This window comes from Mesoplodon densirostris, chromosome 9, assembly GCF_025265405.1.
Source record: "Mesoplodon densirostris isolate mMesDen1 chromosome 9, mMesDen1 primary haplotype, whole genome shotgun sequence".
NCBI lineage: Eukaryota > Metazoa > Chordata > Mammalia > Artiodactyla > Ziphiidae > Mesoplodon > Mesoplodon densirostris.
In genome coordinates, this window is record NC_082669.1 from 104,454,939 (window position 1) to 104,474,047 (window position 19,109).

The following is a 19,109-nucleotide window of genomic DNA, read 5'->3' on the forward strand; positions in this document are numbered from 1 at the left end:
TTTGGAGAGGGAAAGTAACTTGCCCCAGATCACACACTTAGTAGATTGCAGAGCAGCTTTTGAATTCGGATTCTGTAATTCCAGGGTGCATGTGTTCACCCGTCTAGCAATGCCTTTTTGACAAGTCATATTTAAAATATCTATTAAAACGTTGAAAAGTTTGGGCATTCCAGAACACTAAAAGATTTGATCTAGGGCAGAGGAGGAGGAAGTGAGAATAGCAGAGTGGAGAACAGAACCTTCAGGCATCTTGAGCAGTGCATACCGGCCAGACCAGGTCCAGTGATTTTTATTCTTTTTTGCAAAGCTTGACCTGGTCAAGATGTTTCATTTCTTCACCCTGATGATTCAGGAATTGCATTCAAATTCTGCTTTTTCATTGGATTCTTTCTGTCCATATATGCAGTGTTTAAAAAAAATGCTTTAATGACTGTATTCATTAAAAGAAACCTTTAATATAGACAGAAGTTTATACTAAAAATCAGTTTGAATTAATCAATTGATTTTATAAATGGATTGGGGATACATTTTCCTTTATTTAGAAAATTCTGTTTATTTGAGGCATTGACACAAATTCTAGAGACTATAATTTTTCAATTGACTTTTGTGTAAGATTTCTGTTTTATTCTGTCTGTAGCAACAAAACAAAATCATCTGTAAGCATTCTTCTTTAGGGTAGACCCACAGTTTTGTGAAACCCAAAGAATATTTCAATGCCATCTATAAATGTGCAGCCTTAAAATCACAGAGCTGTGCAAGCAAGACCAGAACAGGTAACCTGCCTCGACACTTTAGGACTTTTCTGATTTTCTGAGCCTTAAATGCTCAAAACCATCAATCTGGTTTAAAGATCACCAAAAGATTACAGAACTGGCCAGTGTATTTTTGTCATAATATTATCAAGTTTGTGTGTGTATGAGTAATTAAATTGTCTTATAGCAATGCAAGAAAATATCTGATTTTCCTTTGCATAGAATAATTGAATTTGGGCTTAACCTTGAATGATGAGAATTTTTAGACATGGGTGATGAGACGGTAGATAAAATGGTCCTGAAGTTAGAATTTAGTATAGTTAGGAAATATAGACTCCCCCAACATGTTTCTATAAGGAAATGGATCCTTACAGAAACAAACAGAATACTCATCACAAAGAGTTGTTGTTTTCTCTCCAGAACATTATGTTTCTCCAGAGGATTACAATCGATTATTTGGTGATGTCTGTTAATATCTCCCTCTCACTGAGATTAATCTAACACACCTGTGATGGGCAGCTGTCTTGTATTCAACACTGTTCTTCATTGATTCCGTGCAAAAAGATGAAAGTCCTCTCAACAGTGTAGCCCTTTGCACCACTGCACAGCCACTGGAGAGATGCCCTTTGGAAAACACTGAATTTCATCATGGAGTGGGGAATGAGTGATTCATTTTTAACAGCCCTGCTTCTCTAAATCTAAATTGCCATTCTCAGACTCATTTCACTTCAGTAGAGTTGCTTATGTGCATATAAAGGTATCATTTTTTAAAAGTGAAATTTTAATACCTGTCCAACTCTGTTGTCAAACCCCAAAATGAAAAAGAAAGTTTATGATTTTAAATTATGCTTTCGCAGTAGCTATAAATCTCAGTGCACTTTTCTGGGCATAAACCTTGGCTATTGATCACCATTTTTTCTCCTCTGCAGCAAAGTTAAATATCATGGAGGTATTAGTTTTGAAAACTAAATAGATGGAATTGTAAAACTTACTTTACTTAACCCAGTGACACTAGTATTTTCCTTTGTCTACATAGTGACAATTGAAATCAATAACTGTCAGATTACTTATAGCTACTTTATCAGAGTATGTGACATTGTTGCATGGTGAGCAGCCCAGGAATTAATGTATCCAGACGTTAATGCTGAAAGCTAAATAATGTGACTAATATGACTAGTCTGGCTTGTAGAACACTTTTCAGGATAATGTAGTGAGTTGATCTACTTTAAGTCATCCAGTGACACTAGATTCAAATATTCTGGTTCCCAAGGCATGCTCTTTAATTGACAGATGAATATTAGCACTAAGGTTGAACACTTCTTAATCTTTGCACCTTCTTCTGTAGAAAGAACCTAACTGCACCTGTCAGCCAATGCCCAAATCAACTACATTGGCCCGTGAGATGTCCTCATTCCTGTCCCACAGAGTTTAGAGGATTTTGTTAGTGAGGCTGTGGTGAAAACTTTTCTCTCGAACGTTCTATACTCTGTCAGTTTTCATACAGGTAACTGTCTTTTTAAAGTTACATTGACATTTTAGGTCTCAGTTTCCTTATCTGAAAAGTTGGTATAATAATAGCAGTGGGAGGAAGCTGTACTATGAAGGCAGCAAAGCTTAAGCTTCAAGGCCCCCTTTGCCAGGGCCCATGCATAATCATCTTCACAGTCTTTAAAATTCAGATCTTCTTCTGTATATACTTCATAAGGATGCTAGGAGGATTAAATGAGATCATGTAAAGCTCTTTCTCCAGTGCAGTACATAGGATGTGCATAAATATAAATTACATAAATATTTATAAATAATATAAATATTATCATTACCTATTAAGTGTAAGGTTCTGTGCAGTTTATGAAGCAAAATACTCCATATTCAGTGACTATCACTGCACTAACCACCAAGCACTGTTTGCTTGCATACCTGACTTCGTTATTTCCAGAAGAGAAACATCTGTGTTAATCTTCTTTGCCTTTCAGCCCTAGCCACTAGCATGGAGCCTGGCACACTAAAGATATATGATAAATATTTATGGTGTCATGCATACTGAAACTGATGTTGCACTTCAGAATAATACTCAAATGGTGAAATAAAATACATGAAGAATCAGCATTGTTGTGTTAAAGATACCATTGTCCCTTAGCTGTGTCATTAGTCATCAAATGTCTTGCCCTCTTTTTAGTCTCCTTCAATCTGTAATCATTTATTAACAATTATCTTAATTTTCTTGCATTTTTATAAAGTTCATTCCTTCAAGAAATAGGCTATAGTGCATTGCCCCAGTGACCCCAGGAAAACAACATTAATATAAATAATAGAATCAAATTCTCATATTAGTGAGTATTCTCTTGTGATTGACCTAACTGCTCTAGTCAAATGCATTTTATTGATGCTGTTGTACTAACCCCGGCATCTGCTGTCCTGCTGCATTCCCCGTTTGACACTCCTTTCATACAGACACAAGAACCCTCAGTTTAAGGTTACAGAATATCTGGTCAGTTTGATAATGTCAACCCATCACATTTCAGTTAAGCAAATATCAAATCAAATGATGCATGTTGGGCTTCCCTCGTGGCGCAGTGGTTGGGAGTCCGCCTGCCAATGCAGGGGACGCGGGTTCGTGCCCCGGTCCGGGAAGATCCCACATGCCATGGAGCAGCTGGGCCTGTGAGCCATGGCCGCTGGGCCTGCGCGTCCAGAGCCTGTGCTCCGCAGCGGGAGAGGCCACAACAGTGAGAGGCCCACGTACCGCAAAAAAAACCAAAACCAAACAAACAAACAAAAATGATGCATGTCACAGAGACATAACTACTAGGTATACAAAGAGCAAATTTCTAGCCATAAATGCATAGAATCTTCTGATTTGTATACTTGAACTACATTCGTACATTTAATCCGTAAGAAGAAATTGATGTAAAACTAAGGCCTAGTTCTTAAGTAATCCAATTGTCACCTTACTTGGAAACAATTTTACAAAATATTTTTTACATTCAAAAACATCCTCTCCTTGAAGCTATCATCTGAATAAAAAAAGCAATCATGCTATTGAAAGTAAACATTTCTGGCCTTCCCTGGTGGCACAGTGGTTAAGAATCTGCCTGCCAAAGCAGGGAACACGGGTTCGAGCCCTGGTCTGGGAAGATCCCACATGCTATGGAGCAATGAAGCCCGTGCACCACAACTACTGAGCCTGTGCTCTAGAGCCCGCGAGCCACAACTACTAAGCCCGTGTGCCACAACTACTGAAGCCTGTGTGCCTAGAGCCCGTGTTCCGCAACAAGAGAAGCCACCGCAATGAGAAGTGCACACACTGCAATGAAGAGTAGCTGCTCCTCGCTGCAACTAGAGAAAGCCCGAGTGCAGCAATGAAGACCCAACACAGCCATAAATAAATAAATAGATAAATAAATAAATAAATAAAAATTTTAAAAAGTGAGCATTTCCTATGAGAAGGGCATATTGAGCTGTATACACATCAGAGTCTCTTATGATTTCTTGAAAAATAAAATTAACCCGCCCACGTTCTCAGGGTTGGTTCAAGGTAATTTTAAACCGTTATAAGCTGAAAATCATTACACAGTTGAAACTCATCACTAGATAAGTGATTCTGACAAAATTGCAATTTTGTGGAATTGATCTGGATGTATGTCATTCCAAGAGTCTCCTTATGAAAATGGACACTACTTATATACATTTGGAAGAAACTTTATAAAATGTGTTGAAGTTCTAGAATGGAATGTTACCTTCTTTAATATTTTTATAATAGCCTTGTTAAATATCTAGGGAAAATGCTTTCTATGTAGAAGCCACTTGATAAATATTTGTTCAACTGAATCGAATTCAGACCAGGAAGCCCAGAAGAGTTTGTGTGAAGGTGGTTCTCAAATTCTTGCCCTGCTCTCTCAGCCAGTTATCATACTTGCTTTTATAAAGGATCTTTCACTTTCCATTTGAATCAGTGACTGTCTTAGTCTCTAAGTCCACCGGAAGCAAATCCTTAAGGATATTCAAGCAGGGGTGTGGGAAAGTGAGACTGGGAAGGGAGGCTGAAGGCCAGGTGATGGAGCTGCGTTATCAAAGCCGCAGCTACCAAGGGCAGCTGGCGCTTGATCCCACAGGATGAACTGGACAGCCGTGTGAAACTGGGGCCTCAGAGCTCTCCCCACTGGAGGGCAGTGCTGCTGGGGCATGTATACATCAAGTCACATTAGTCTTTGGATGTTTCTGATGAGGGCTAAGAGGGTTAATTCCCTGGCTCTGCCAGGCTGCCATGTGAGTAGAAAAGCAATCTTCAGTGACAAGAGAAAGCCTGCAGGAGAAGAAGTGTGGGTGTTGGCCGGCTCTCAGAAGTCAGGCAGTCGTGGATAAGATGGTCAAGTGGGGATGGGAGTGGGGATCTACAGCACCCGTTGCAATGACATCCATTGCTGACCATTCCTCCAGAACAGTTAAAAAATGTATAGGGCTTCCCTGGTGGCACAGTGGTTGAGAGTCCGCCTGCCGATGCAGGGGACAGGGGTTCGTGCCCCGGTCCAGGAAGATCCCATGCCGTGGAGCGGCTGGGCCCGTGAGCCACGGCCGCTGAGCTTGCACGTCCGGAGCCTGTGCTCCGCAATGGGAGAGGCCACAACAGTGAGAGGCCCGCATACTGCAAAAATAATAATAATAATAATAATAATAATAATAATAATAAATAAAAAATGTATAAAATATGATAAGACTTTTTGAACTGATAACTAGAGAGGGTTTTTTTTAACTGTGTTTTTATTATGGCAGAACCATTTTTGATACTGCAGCTAAATAGTTGCTTCAGAAACCTGCCTCAGAACACCCTGCTGCTTTTCCTTTGAACTCCCTGAAGCCAAAGTTTCAGAAGCAACTTCAGATCAGCATGGCTTATCAATTTCTCCCACGGGCCAGTCCCTGGCTGACCTCAAAACCAAGGTAGACTCTGACCCAAGAGATCCAGTCCCTTTTGCCCAGACCACAAGCTTATTGACTCCCTGGAAATCTGTTTTCCTTTTGCTCAAAGCAAACAAACCAAAGAATTGCCTTCCACTCTGGAATAAACACCTGAAATCATAAGGTACCCAGATGACTGTCATTCCATACAATAGCAGTTCTATTAAATCGCATTATGTAAAAATGGGACCTGTACTAGAGTTTTTTTATAGGAGGTTGGTGTATATCATCAACTGTTTCATTGAAAATCTGAGCTGTGATGAGTCAGCCATAAAACTGACAGAATAAAACTTGGGGAATGGCTGTCGTGATGTTCTTCTAAGGTTCATAAAACTGGGTTGTGCATTTTGGCAATTTTGATATTGCTCAAACATTTTATCAAAAGAACCAGAATCATCGTCAGTACTACATTTTCAATTGATTTTTCAGGACTTTCATTTTGAAGTTTCCTTCCACACTCTTGATCTTTAATTTAAATGTATGAGAAAGCTTGACCTATTATTCCTCTTTACATGGACTCACAGAAGAATCTAGATGAATCTTCTACTGTTTTACTTAAGAGGGAGTTTTAAGGTCTGTGATAGAATAAGAACCCTGAAAATTTTGCAATTAAATCAAAATAAAAGCTAACATTTCCTGAATATATGTACTGTTTCAAGCATCACATTGACTTAGTACCCCATTGTTTACATTTATGGACTCATTTACTCTTTTTTCTTTTAATTTATTTATTTTAATTAATTTATTTTTGGCTGTGTTGGGTCTTCGCTGCTGCGCAGGCTTTCTCTAGTTGTGGCGAGCAGGGGTTACTCTTCGTTGCTGTGCGTAGGCTTCTCATTGCAGTGGCTTCTCTTGTTGCAGAGCATGGGCTCTAGGCCTGCGGGCTTCAGTAGTTGTGGCACATGGGCTCAGTCGTTGTGGCTCGCAGGCTCTAGAGCGCAGGCTCAGTAGTTGTGGCACATGGGCTTAGTTGCTCCGCGGCATGTGGGATCTTCCCAGACCAGGGCTCGAACCCATGTCCCCTGCATTGGCAGGCAGATTCTTAACCACTGCGCCACCAGGGAAGTCTCGCCTCATTTACTCTTCATGACAATCATGTGAAATAGTTACTACTGTTATCCTTATTTACTTAGAGAAAAATGAGGCTTAGGGAGTTGAATAACTCTTTAAGGTAAGAGTCAGGAATCAAACCAAAGTTTCTCATAAGAAATTATGCTTTTAAGCATTTCAGTCTGCTGTTTAAGAAATAACGCGTCCATGTGAAAAAAAACATACACACACACGTGTGCGCACATCCATATACAAACTTAATCTATGGCGCAGAATATGACAGTCATGGTTACTTTGGGTGGGAGGTGGAGAATGACTGGGAAGAGGTGTGGGGGAACTTCCTGGGGTGGTAGAAATGTTATATCTTAATAGCCACATGGTCAGGTACATTATCAGCGTATATACATTTGTGAAAATACGTTCAGTGGTAACACCTAAGGTTGATGCGTTGAACTGAAGGCAAATCATGCAGGGACACCTTCTCCAGGTGACCTGCTTCCCCTGCCTCACTCTCTGTAGCCATGTCATCAGAACAGAAACAGCCTTCCGCCGCCTCGTCTCACCTCTCAGGCCACAGAACAGGTCAGGGGTTGTGCACCTGACCCAGTCCTGCTAGTCAGAATCTCTCCCAAGGCCTTTCAAAACTTGCGCTAGGAGGTTTGAAAAAAATTATATTTTTCCTATGGTGACAGTTTTGTAATCGTCATGACTTCTACTGGCTGACAGTCAAGTCCTGTACTTTGTGGAGAAGGTGGTCTGGAACCTGGAATGTGGCTCAGGCTGTGCAAGTTAAATTCTGTTTAATTTTAGTTCATTTAAATTTAAATAGCTCTATGTGGCTCGTGGCTAATACATGAGACCGCACAGGTGTAGGAGAATGAGTTTAAGGAACGAGTACAGAGAAGAGAGATCCCTGATGGAATTGGAGTGTCCTGTAAGGCTGGCTCCACCCTGCCCAGCCCTTGTGCTTTGGAGATGGGAGCTAATGAATTACACAGGCTTCCATCACTGCTGAGGAGTCCCCTCCCTATGCAACCCTTTGAAATAACTTTGAATAAAGTAAACCACTCTTTGTGAAAAGAAGCATTCAGTGCAAATGTGTGGGTTGGAGTAACACTTGCCTGTAATTAAGCTTTTATTTCTCTAAACACCAAATAATTGCTGAATAGATAGAAATTGCTAATTGTTGTAAACCTTTCCATCTTTATAAGAATGGAAAATGGGATAAAGAGAAACAGCATTGGCACCTTCAGGGTGGTAGGAAAGAAGGAAGCTTTACAACTTTTCCTAGGATTGTCTGTGTTCACTTTCAAAAGCCACAGGTAAATGCAGTGTGTCTGGAGTCATAACTTTGTATAATTAATGGTGTGACTTTTTTTCTTTTGCACTCTTGAATTACTTAAAGGAGCTTTCCAGAGAGTCTTTTAGCATATTGTGGCCAATACTCTCACGGTTAATGACTAAGCACTTGCTAATAATGTACCGTTGAGTTCTGGCTGATATTGTCAGCCTTGGAGATAATGATGAGACCCGTGCTCTCTAAAGATTATGGATCATAGAATTTTAGAGATGGAAGGAACCTTAGAGAACATTCCAGTCCAGCCTCCTAATTTTACAGATGAAGAAACAAAAGCCCAAGAGAGACAAACTGATTTTCTCAAGGTCACAACACCTAATCAGTGGCCAGGTGAGACTCCATCCTAGGTCTTCCTAATCCCCAAAGCCTGCTGTCAGGGAGCCAAGACCCATACATCTTGCTCTTCTGACTTCGGCCTCGTAGAATGATATCTTAATTGCCATTTATACTTCATGATTCTGTAAGAACTGACAGCTTTGTCAAGACCAAATTTCATATAATCAAATATTTTTTTGTGATTTTTGACATCAAACAACAGGTGTGTAAGATGTTTATCCTTGATAAAAATCTTAAAATATTAAGGATGAAACCTCAAGACATACTAGCTTCTAAAGTGAAATCATGTAAATCGGTCGAACATCAATTTATACAAAATTATCTTGTGAAATTATTTGTATTTACCACCTATATCATCATTTAAAGTATAGCCATTACAGGAAAGACTTAAGCTAGGAATTGAGTAGAGCAGATTCTGGTCTCAGCCATAGCACTTCCCTAACTGGTCAAGGTTTTGTTTGCTCTTGCAATAAAGGGATTTTATTTATTTATTTATTTTTCCGTTTAAAATTTTTATTGGGATATAATTGATTTACAATGTTGTGTTAGTTTCGGCTGTATAACAGAGTGAATCAGCTACATGCATATGTATAGCCCCATATCCCTCCCTCTTGCGTTGCCCTCCTACCCTCCCTATCCCACCCCTCTAGGTGGACACAAAGCACCGAGCTGATCTCCCTGTGCTATGCGGCTGCTTCCCACTAGCTATCTATTTTGCATTAGGTAGTGTATATATGTCAATGCTACTTTCTCACTTCATCCCAGCTAACCCTTCTCCCTCCCCGTGTCCTCAACTATTCTTTTATTTATTTTTATTTTTTTAACATCTTTATTGGAGTATAATTGCTTTACAATGGTGTGTCAGTTTCTGCTTTATAACATCGTGAATCAGCTATACATATACATATATCCCATATCTCCTCTCTCTTGCGTCTCCCTCCCACCCTCCCTATCCCACCCCTCTAGGTGGTCACAAAGCACCGAGCTGATCTCCCTGTGCTATGCAGCTGCTTCCCACTAGCTCTCTGTTTTACATTTGATAGTGTATATATGTCCATGCCACTCTCTCACTTTGTCCCACCTTACCCTTCCCCCTCCCCGTGTCCTCAAATCCATTCTCTATGTCTGCGTCTTTATTCCTGTCCTACCCTTAGGTTCTTCAGAACCTTTTTTTTTTTTTTTTTAGATTCCATATCTATGTGTTAGGATACGGTATTTGTTTTTCTCTTTCTGATTTACTTCACTCTGTATGACAGACTCTAGGTCCATCCACCTCACTACACATAACTCAATTTTGTTTCTTTTTTTTTGCGGTATGCGGGCCTCTCACTGTTGTGGCCTCCCCCGTTGCGGAGCACAGGCTCCGGACGCGCAGGCTCCGGACGCGCAGGCTCAGCGGCCATGGCTCACGGGCCCAGCCGCTCCGCGGCATATGGGATCCTCCCAGACCGGGGCACGAACCCGTATCCCCTGCATCGGCAGGCGGACTCTCAACCACTTGCGCCACCAGGGAGGCCCAATTTTGTTTCTTTTTAATGGCTGAGTAATATTCCATTGTATATATGTGTCACGTCTTCTTTATCCATTCATCTTTCGATGGCCACTTAGGCTGCTTCCATGTCCTGGCTATTGTAAATAGAGCTGCAGTGAATAGTGTGGTACATGTCTCTTTTTGAATTATGGTTTTCTCAGGGTATATGCCCAGTAGTGGGATTGCTGGGTCATATGGTAGTTCTATTTTTTTTTTTTTGCGGTACACGGGCCTCTCACTGTTGTGTCCTCTCCCATTGTGGAGCACAGGCTCTGCGGCCATTGCTCATGGGCCCAGCCGCTCCGCGGCATGTGGGATCCTCCCGGACCGGGGCATGAACCCGTGTCCCCTGCATCGGCAGGAGGACTCTCAACCACTGCGCCACCGGGGAAGCCCGGTAGTTCTATTTTTAGTTTTTTAAGGAACCTCCCTAGTGTTCTCCATAGTGGCTGTATCAATTTACATGCCCACCAACAGTGCAAGAGGGTTCCCTTTTCTCCACACCCTCTCCAGCATTTATTGTTTGTAGATTTTTTGATGATGGCCATTCTGACCAGTGTGAGGTGATACCTCAGTGTACTTTTGATTTTCATTTCTCTAATGATTAGTGATGTTGAGCATCCTTTCATGTGTTTGTTGGCAATCTGTATATCTTCTTTGGAGAAATGTCTATTTAGGTCTTCTGCCCATTTATGGATTGGGTTGTTTGTTTTTCTGATATTGAGCTTCATGAGCTGCTTGTAAATTTTGGAGACTAATCCTTTGCCAGTTGCTTCGTTTGCAAATATTTTCTGCCATTCTGAGGGTTGTCTTTTCATCCGTTTATGGTTTCCTTTGCTGTGAAGAAGCTTTTAAGTTTCATTAGGTCCCATTTGCTTATTTTTGTTTTTATTTCCATTTCTCTAGGAGGTGGGTCAAAAGGACCTTGCTGTGATTTATGTCATAGAGTGTTCTGCCTATGTTTTCCTCTAAGAGAATATACAAAGCGTCTAGTCTAGTGCTTAGCACACAGTCAATAAATATTTAGTAACATTTGTTAATATTTTACACTCTTTAAGATATTTTCATACTTGAATCAATATTTTTATTAACGTGATTATAAAAGCACATCTGATTAAATAAAAAAAATTCTCCTCTTAATAAGACAGGTGCTTACTGGGTGCTTGGTATATTTTAGGAGCAGGTTTAGATTGGGAGTACATTCATGAACAGAAGAGAAAAAATTTACTATATTGATGGAACTTGTATACTAGCTGCGGGTCATTGGAGTGAGGGGGGTAATTAAAAATAAATACAAATACATTATATGTGCCTATATAAATATACACAGCAGATAATTAGTATTAAATATGCATTTGGACAATTGTTACTTACCTAATTTGTACAGTTTTTTTCCATATGATTTAAGGATATAACAAACACTGACTAAAAATACACTGCTCTTTACCATGATATTGATTTACCTTTGGAACAACCAATTTGAAAAAAATTGATTTAAAGTATTATATATATTATGTAAGCAATTAATTACTCTATTATTATTATTATTTTAAAACAAAATAGAGAATTCAAAGATTTCAAATATATAGTTTTGTTTTATTTGAATGTAATACATATGCCATTGTGTAAGATGAAGGCCTGTTCATAATTAATGCATTTATGTTGATTCATTAGAAATTTATTAACATAAATTTAAAGCATGTCAAATTTAAAAGATAGAAGCTGATTTAGTGGTAGATCAATATACAAATTGTGATATTTCTCAACTTTTCAGATTCAGGTACATAAATATAATATTTCTCATGCTCGAACTTTAGTCATTATTTTATTTTATTTTATTCATTATTTTAAGCATTACTTAGACAATTTTTTAAAATCTTAGCTATAAGCATCTGAGGAAATTTCTTCTGAGACTTGGGATTATTGGAAGCTGTTGGAGGTGCCATAGTACAGCCCCAGAGCAGCAGCAATTTGGAACTGAACAGAACAAGAGATACAATTTTGCTTCATTGTCTTCTTTCTCACTGCCTTCCTCTTGGCCCTTCAAAGGTAGAGAAAACAGCTGACACTGGTCTGCAGCCTTTGCCCACAGTTAGATTAGGCCTTGTTTTTAGATCACATTTTTGCATATCACTAGAAAGTGTTTTTAAAGGGTCTTTGTTGGGTGGCATATTGCTGCTTGCCTTGGATTATATCACACAGATAACAAGCTTCGCTCTGAAGCACCAATTAATTGGTATAGAATAAACCTCCTGGAGCAGAATCACTCCTTTTCTGAGCAGGACCTCCAGGCCTTCTCCCCAGGATCATGAACAACTAACTCCCAAAGCCTCACAATGGCCTCCCTTTACAGCCTCCCTAACAGGGCTCACACATGGGCCAATAACTGCAACAATTCACGCTGAGTCCTGAAGGACATAACTCTGCCCGGTTTCAAGTCTTTGCCTTATCCCCCACTGTGGTGGATGTTGGAAATATTGATAAACTTTCAGACCTGGAATCTGAAGCTTTAGACCTGAGGATTAACTTTTTATAGTGCTTCTCGCAATGTTTATCACCAATCACATGAACGATCCTCTCTCTCCCAGGTAAAACCCCCGTCATGCTAGCAAATAAAGTGGGCAGTTCATTGAAAGTTCTCCATACCTAGCAGTTTATCGAGGGATTGAAGTAAACTAAATAGAAATGCATGCTCTTACAGCATATATTTTACATAAAATTCATTTCAGAATAACACATGCCACTAAAAGTCTGAAAACTTAACATCTATCCAGGACTATAATATGTCTTGACATATCAAAGAAGATTTGCATTTTGCTAGTTGGACAGATATTTTCCTTAAGTCAAGTCAGAGAATTTGAAAATTACATTCTCATTGCATTTAAGGAAAGGATAGTGAGTCTCTGTAATTTATATCTCCTTGCTGCCCAACATGGAACCGGGCACAACATTGTGTCCCAAGGGTTTATACAAGGGAGGAAGGAAGGAAAGAGGGCAGAAGAAAGGGAGAAAGGAAGAAGATTTATTAAAGCATCTTAAGGATAGAAGTAGAAGTTGGATTTAGGATTTCCGCCTTCTGACTTCTGTTTAGAATACCCTTTTTTTTTTTAATGCCTAAGTTATCTAGCGGTGGTAAACACCAAGTCATTCATTCTACCAAGAAATATCTGAGCTGCCACATGTGCAGACACTTCTGGGTTACAACACCAGGTAAAACACACCACTGCCCTCCAGACGTCCGCAGACGGAAAGCGGACATAGTGCTGTCTCTAAACTGCTTTAAGAATTATAGTAGGGCTTCCCTGGTGGCGCAGTGGTTGAGAGTCTGCTGCCGATGCAGGGGACGTGGGTTCGTGCCCCGGTCCGGGAAGATCCCACATGCCGCGGAGCGGCTGGGCCCGTGAGCCATGGCCGCTGAGCTTGCGCGTCCGGAGCCTGTGCTCCGTGACGGGAGAGGCCACAACAGTGAGAGGCCCGCGTAACGCAAAAGAAAAAAAAAAAAAAAGAATTATAATAAAGTACCGTAGTTACATGAGAGAAGGTGTCCAGAAAATGGAATCAGGGAAAGCAACCTTGGAGAACTGCTTGAGCTACATTTTCAGTATTTAAGATGGACAGATAAGCTAGAAGGCTGGTGTTCTAGGTGGAGGGCATGGCAAGCAAGAGTGAGTGGCAGAGGCACGATTGGAAACCAGGCAGTCCAGGGAGATTTTTATATTCCGTGCCAAGGTGTTTAGCTGATAATGTGATTAACATCCACAGATTCTGATTTAGTTTTTGGAGGTTTATTTAGAAGGAAGAAAGCCAGAGGGCTGGGGCAACAGCTTTCTTCCTGAGAAGAGATGCCATAGCTCAAGATGGCAACCGGTGGTCATGCAAGAGACATTATAAGAGGTAGAATGTCAGGACTTGATCACTAACGTCAGTGAGAGGAAGCCTGGGGAGAGGTCCCGTTATTCCTGTTTCTCGTGTGGGCGCCTGAGTGAGAATGAGAAGGTTTTCAGGTGAAGATAATAAACTCAGTTTGGGGTGTGCTGAGTCTGATGTTCTTACTGAACAGAGCTGAGATACATAAGGATGTAACTTTGTCAGCCTTAACTAGACACAAAGATGGGAATTAAGAATATCTTCTTCACAGGTGTAAGTAGAAATATAAGACAGATACAGCTGTGAGGAATTCGAATTTTTCACTTCTATTTCAATTATTATAATGTGTCTATGAAAGATCCACAAAGAGGGAAAATAAAATAAGCTCTGCAGTAAAGTGTTCTTATTAATAAAAGATAAACACCTAGCTCTTAGCCTAAAGAGGATACTACCAAATGGAGAGAAATAGTTGTAAAGTATATTAAGTACATATAAGCCTTCCATTCCAAGACATATTTACATAATTTAGCATAACTTGTTCATAACGATGATGATGAAACCACTAAACATCCACTAAGCATTTAAAAAGCATTTTCCTTCTATTAGCATCAGTAGCTGGAAAATAACATACTTTGACTAAAATTGTCCTTTAAAAAAATCTAGTTTGGAGCCAGTAGAATTTTTATGCATGATATTATTTGGGGTCTTTGCTTTTTGTTTCTCAGAAGGTCCATATAACCGGAAGCTTTTACCTGATTGGAAATGTGTATTCCTGTAAGTGCACTTATTATTTTGATTATGGCAAGGTCAGACCTTCAGAAGGTTTCATCCATCTCTATCTGTGGTACAGCATCAAATTAGGAGAGACCATGTTCTGGTCAGGAAATGAACAGAGTTTTGTGTCAGGAGGAGAATGAAAGCATGAAAGTGTTGCTTATCAGTCTTCTAAGATGTTATCATTAACAGTTTTATTTTAATACAATAAAGATGTCATAGATTATTCCAAGGCCTGATTTTGTTGTGTTGTAACAAGTAACTATTTTTTTTTTATCAAGGAACATGTTTGTTTCCTTCTCTTCAATTAAGACTTGGCTAACCCATGTGTCTTTTATTTTGGTCTCTGTAGTGTTTCTTCATCAATAGAAGCAAAACAGTTTACTGAGTTTGACTTCATATTGGCTAGGCCTGTGTAAAATTGCATAAATGTGCCCTTGCAGGGATAAGAACACTTTGTATTAGTGATTGATCACTCAATTAAATTCTGCATGGAAAGGAAAAACTAAGGGAATCCATTAGTTTTTTTTTTTTTAACAAAAAACAAAGTATAATAATATCAGAAAATTGTGTGGAGGGAAAAATTAAAAGGAATAGCAAAGCATTGATAGCTTTGATAGCTGAAGCATACTTTAGATATATATTAACACTGTTTAAAAAGTACATAACAGTCAACGACAATGAAATTAAACTAAACAAACAGATAAAAATACAACTCAAAACACCCGTGAGTAATTTTTTTTCAAGACAAATTCAACCAATAAACTACATCAAATAATGGGAACTAAAAATAATCTAGGTTTCATTTAGAAGGTACACAGAAAAAAATACTCAAAACCATATAGTATCCAGGAAGAATTTTTTTAAAAATCTACATTTTTACTGTATATAAATTATTTTCAAATTATTTTACTGTATATAAATTATTTGAGGTGGCAAATGTCCTGTCAAATGACCATGATCACAGGCGACAGTCAGCTGGGTTCAAGTTTACAAACCAGGTTTCCGGTGGGAGTCCAAGGACAGGTTGATAAATGAGACTCAGCATTCATCTTGGAAAACTGAGGAAAATGCTTATCTAAGCCAACACAACAAACTATGGAAAATAACTCCCGTGTCCCTATGTGCCAGGATGATGCTGGGCGTTGGCAGAACACACACAGCTCAGGCTTTGATGCTGGTGACAGTCTGGTGGGATGTATGTCACTTAGCCTGGTACAGTGCTAGCCTGTACCCTAACCTCATCGCAGTATGAGAACTACAGCAGCACACTGACCCAGCTGCCTAAAATCCAAAATAACCTTCTAATCTAATCTAACCTTCTAACATGCCACTGTTATGTTTTTTTTAAAACACAATTTCAGGTAATCCCTTTTTGGTCAAAATCCTGCTAATGTATGCCTTGCTAACCTAAATACTGCCTTCTTTGACTTCTTTGACTCCCTAACTCTTTATAATCTAGTCCCATTCTTTCTAGGAAATATGAATTTCTATTAGTTCCCAAATCTCTCCAGTCATCCCAGAGATTGGCTCTAATCCTGACCTGAACCAGATGATGTCTAGCTGGCTGCACTCTCCCATTCTGTGGTGACTCAGCCTCACAGAACCCAGATTCTGCCACAGTCTATAGGGGTTACTGCCTTTATATAATAAACAGCTTCCTTCTACATCTGCTGGGTTGAAGAACGAAGCAACTTAAGTCAAGTGGGGAGAGTACCTTTTGAACTCTCATGGTGTTGGGATAGTTCATACAGTACGATAGAGTCAGAAGGTAGGGCATGGCAGTTCAACAGGGTGACCTCATCACGTTTGTGAAATTTAAAGCCTCCTCATCCTGGAAGCAGTGTGAATGGTAGGTTGAGAGATGAGGGTAAACTTGTCTGAGACAGGGATTCAAATTAGGATATGAACAGTAGTCGTCTAGATGAGAAATGGCGAGGGACGGTTTTGTCTGAGGTCCAGCACAACGACCATGGGATTGTGAGCGACTTACATTTTCCTTTTATTTTGTATTTTCCAAGTCTTCAACAATAAGCACACATTCATTTTATTATTTTAAGAAATGTAACTTTAAAACAAACAAAAGTTATGCTCTTTGACCTCAAAATTCTTATTATTTATACTAATGGATGAAAAATGCAGTCAGCAAAACTATGTATAATGTATGAGCCCAGTTCTATAAAATATGCTTATGCATAGATGGAAGACAGAGAGGCAGATGGGGAGGGGGGCAGAGGAGAAGAGAGGATAGAAATGAGCTGGAGGAGATCCAAAAACGTTGTGTTGGTTGACTCCAGTCATGGACCTCCGAAGTGATTTGTATTGCCTTTCATATACTTCTGTAATTTAGAAAAGTCAAGGAACGTGCGTTTCTTTTTAAATAATGAGAAAATTGAGTTTACCTGAAGATCCTGTCCATGAATATCTGTCAATAAAAATAACCAGAAGAGGGCAGAGAACTGCTGCTAGAAATATCAAAAGGGTCCACTTTTTGATGGTTGGATGAGCAGGAATGAATAGAGAAGAGAGGAGCTTCTAGGATAACTCATGTTTTTGGCTGAATGGCTGGCACAGCTGTTAATGAAATCAGCAGTGGAGGAGAGTGATGAGCATTCGTGTTAGTGCGAATCCTTGAAAGGGAGGTTGGCTGGGGAGCCCTCGGTCTCAGAAAAGAGGAGTATTTCATCACCGACACAGTTGAGAATTGCCTCACATTGTGACAATAAAAAGAAAATGGACTTTGGTTTTATATGTTTACTTATTCATTATTTTACATGTCTTACCAGTCATGTACTCCATCATTGTCGACCCCAGCAGGGGCCTGTTCCCACCACCATCCTCCACCTCGCAGGGTGGTCAAGACAAGCATAGAAATTCTATGGGACTCATTTTGAGAGATGCAGCATCTAGAATTCCTGTAGTGTTCTAGCTGGAGAGATCCAGGAGATAATTAGGGCATGTGTCTGACACTGGTGAGAAGTAGAAAAATTCGGAGGTAACAGTTTACAAGCGTTGCTTGGTAGTGAGGATGGTGTAAATGAAACTTATGACCCCATAACTTGCTAGGTGTGTGACTTGAACACGTTTTTCTTAATCTCATTGGGTCTCAGTTTTCTCATCTCTTACTTGGAGATGGTGATGGTAGAGAACCCCATAGAGTTATATAGTAAATGGTAAAGGAATTACCATATTCCGAGTGTTTCGATGACTGCTTGCCAGATTGTAAATACTATATTAATGTTGGATATTTTATTTTCACTATATTTTTATTTCTACAAAGCAGGTTCTTAATGTATTAGGCTAGCACCAGTCTTGCTAAAAATTAAAATCTGTCCTGTGTGTGTACTATAGCATTCTTTTCTTACAGAAATATTACCAACATTAATTCCTCTCTTAGATAAAGGTGACTCACATTTCATCTCTTTGTGCAATTTCCTCATTGTTTTATCATTTTCCTGTTATGTTCCCATTGCTTTATTCTATAAATAATGAATACAGCATTTTAATGATTTGACTAGAGACCATATTTCTTTTGCCCATGAAGCCCAAGGTAAAATTTTATTCATAATATTTTACTTCTGTCACTGTACTTGAGATTAACAGCCCAATTTTTCATCTACAAAGTTTATTAGAGGTTGTAAAAATGCATGGAATCTCCTTTCTGATTGGCTGAGAAAAGGAATTTAATCATATAATTTTCTTTCAAATCACACATGCATCAGTACAGTAAAACTCTCTATTAGATCACTGAACCATTTCACATGATTTTAAAATGATTAATATTCTTATAAAATTTATCTGTCTCTCAGCTTATGTCTCCATGGTAGACTTTCTTAAAAGCAGAATAGACTAGCAAAATGGACTAGTGGATAATGGAAGTTCTGAATAAGAAAAAAAAAATGATGGTAACACGGTTTTTCCCCTTCGATTTATTTTTTAAAATTTATTTTATTGAAGTATAGTTGATTTACAATGTTGTGTTAATTTCTACCATACAGTAAAGTTGTTCAGTTATACATAGATATACATTCTTTTTCATATTCTTTTCCACTATGGTTTATCCCAGGGTATTGAATATAGTTCCCTGTGCTATACAATATTCCCCTTCTAAATAAAAAGGCAGGGTATGGGTTATGGGTTATAAGGGCTGGAATGTTAGAAAAGATTAAAAACCTTCTATCTCAATGGTGTACAAACTTTTTTTTGTCTTCTTAAGCCATGAAACTTTTCCTCCAAACAAATTCTTCCTCAAAGATCTAATTCCTAAATAGAAAGCAGCTTGGGGACAGGAGAGGGGGTTCCATGAAGTGCCTCCTGAACCCATTTCTGGGGGTCCCTCTGCTTTAGGCAGTGGTTCAAATAACATCAGCCTAATCTGAACACTGCCTTTTAAAAGCCCTTGAGAAACAGTGACGTCGCCAGGGTTACAGGGTTACACATGGTAGTATGCAGTAAAAGGGTATTGATGCATCCTGCACACTGAAAA